The sequence below is a fragment of the Benincasa hispida genome, chromosome 8, assembly GCF_009727055.1.
Source record: "Benincasa hispida cultivar B227 chromosome 8, ASM972705v1, whole genome shotgun sequence".
In the NCBI taxonomy this organism is placed as follows: Eukaryota; Viridiplantae; Streptophyta; class Magnoliopsida; order Cucurbitales; family Cucurbitaceae; genus Benincasa; species Benincasa hispida.
Window position 1 is genome coordinate 41,478,533 of NC_052356.1, and position 2,693 is coordinate 41,481,225.

Below are 2,693 nucleotides of genomic sequence, written 5' to 3' on the forward strand. Positions count from 1 at the left end.
TATATATATTCCTTTTTGATAAAAAAGACAAATATACGATAATAGTTAAAAGAAAGGTAACGAAAGTTCACTAGTCATTGATAGGAAAAAGGATATTCCAAAATGATTGCGTCCCTAATGAGTGTGAGTTGCATAGCAACGTAGGGACTGCTTATTTCAATATGTGTTTTTTACGTCCAGGGCGACTTTCTCTTCTTTTCTCGGTCTTCTGGGATCTTGATTGCCTTAATCCAGAGCTTTTCCCCGTTAATGTTCATCACGATCTCCCCCCTATGCCGTCAATTTAAGTGCGACTGGTCGAGAGGAATGGTCGCCCAAATATGATGGGCGCATCTTCGTTCGCTTTATAGTCCAGAATGATGAAGTCTACCAACAAGATGAATTTGTCAATTGAGATTACGACATCTTTCAACTCTCCCTCGGGATGTATTCGGGATCTGTTCGCAAGTAGGGGAGTCTTCGTCGTGGGCGTGAGTTTGCCCATATTCAATTGTTTGAAGATTGATAGTGGCATTACGTTTATACTCCCCCAAGATCACATAGTGCTTGACCATTGTAGACCTCTCCAATTGAGCATGGTATCGTGAAGATTCCTGGATCGCACATTTTTGGTGGGATCGTAGTGTTTAGCATTACTGCCTTTGTAGCGATCTTATCTTCATCATTCTGCTTATTTTTCAATCTTTGCGGGAATAGTGGTAGCTGGACTTCTTCTATCTCGTGTTTTAGAGGCTTGAAGGTGGAAACAACTTCTGGGTTCATCTTCTTGGGCTCTTCTGAATCATATGTCAATGGGTCCTCGGTTGTCACCGCATTCAAGTTGGTCGTGATGGGTTCCTCCCCTATTTCTGCTATCATTTTTTTGCTTAGCAAAGAGATTGTTAAGCATTGTTCCTTTCCTGTACCCCCAAAGTTGCGAAGGAGCTCAGTTGAGCTCATCAGCGCTCATTGCGGTCTATTTTTTAGTTCGCCCGTGATCTGTCCTAGCTGAATTTCAAGATTTTGGATGGATGTCGCTTGATTCTGAAGCACTGATTCATTCTTCTTAATATACTGCTTCAGCAAGCTTTCTAAGGATGAAGATTGCAGTGCCAGCGAACTGCTTGCTTGGTTATGCGTTTGACCGTTTGTTCGTGGGAAGAATCCTGGTGGCCCTTCCTTTTATGCCACTGGTTGAAAGTTGTGTTGTTGATTTTTCCACACGAAGTTAGGGTGGTTTCTCCACTCGGGGTTGTATGTATCGGAGTAAAGGTTATTCTTTATGAAGCATATTGACTGCGGATTCCTTGGGCATTCTTCCATCGGATGTGCTTCTCCACAGATGACACAACTCGTGGTCGTTTGAGCAATTGCGTTGACCTGCTCTTTTTGTGTTCCCGTGCTATTGATTGCGATGCCTTATATCAAACTCATAAAGTCATTTGGGTCTGTAGGGATGCGATGGCCCCATTATTTGCGTCACTATCTTTAATTCTTTATCTTTGATCGCTTTCTCTCCAGTCTTCATGATTTTTAGAAATACGATCAAGGATATTCTTGGCCTCATCGTATGTTTTATCAAGCAGACCACCAGCTGCTGCTGCATTGGCAGCTGTCTGCGATGCAGGGTTTAAACCATGGTAGAAAATTTCCATCTGTAAGTGATCTGGTAAGCTATTATGCGGGCAATCTCTTACCAGCCTCTTAAACCTCGCCCAGGCATCACTGAGCGATTCATCAATTTCCTGTTCAAAATTCGTAATTAACTTCCTGCTTCTTGCGTTCTCCGTTGGAGGGAAGTATTTTTTCATGAGCTTTTCCACTACTTGTTCCCATGAAGTTATCTCCCCTGGTTCGAGAGAATAAGCACATTTTCTTGCTTGATCGCATAAGGAAAACGGGAACAACGTTAATCGCACCTCTTCACTAGAGATATTTAGGAACACAAAAGTGTTGCAGATTTCAATAAAACTCCAGAGATGGGCGTGCGGATCCTCGCCACGCTTTCCACCAAACCGTCTGGCCGTTTGAATCATCTGCAACATAACCGATTTCATTTCAAACCTCGATCCGTCCAGAGCTGGTCTCATGATTCCTGGAGAGAAATCATATAGGTTGGGCGACGCATTGTCCCGAATGGGTCTATTGCGGTCATTCGCCAGGAGGATGGGGTTTGCCATTATATTATTTGTGTTTGCGACCCTCTCTTCCGGTTGTTCCACCATTCTTAGAGTTCTATTTTTTTGTTGGTGGTGATTGTTTCTCAATCTTCGTCGGAACATTATTTCAATCTCTGGGTTGTAATTCGCCAGAGATTGAAAGCTGCAAAGAAAATCAGAAAATTACTGTTAGCACAATGTATTGTAGAAGTCCCCAGCAACGGCGCCAAAAAACTTGATGCGTTATTTTATGCGACGAAATAATGGTTTAGAATGCGATGGTGGATATGCGTTGTGCATGCAAGTTTTCTCAGTAAGACCCAAGTATAAATCTTACTGAGTTGCCTGGTAAGCCCAGGGTCGAACACAGGGACTAAAGATAATAGTATGCGATGGTAATTTTAGATCACTTTGCGATAACAAATAAATCAAGTGTTGGTTGGATTGTTGTTTAAGGTATAAAAAGTATGCGGTGGATTTGAGAAAAGAGTAATTATGCGACGGATACACTGAGTATGCGGAGGAACGGGTTGAGAAGGTCTTTAGCCAGCGTTT

The 2,693-nt window shown here is 42.6% G+C and overlaps 1 non-coding gene across 1 annotated transcript; it reads left to right on the forward strand.

Moving 5' to 3' along the window:
- The first annotated feature begins 1,650 nt into the window (after positions 1–1,650).
- Positions 1,651–1,757, forward strand: LOC120084331. The gene has a single exon (XR_005483691.1). It is a non-coding gene; the product is annotated as a small nucleolar RNA R71 (small nucleolar RNA).
- The last annotated feature ends 936 nt before the right edge of the window (positions 1,758–2,693 follow it).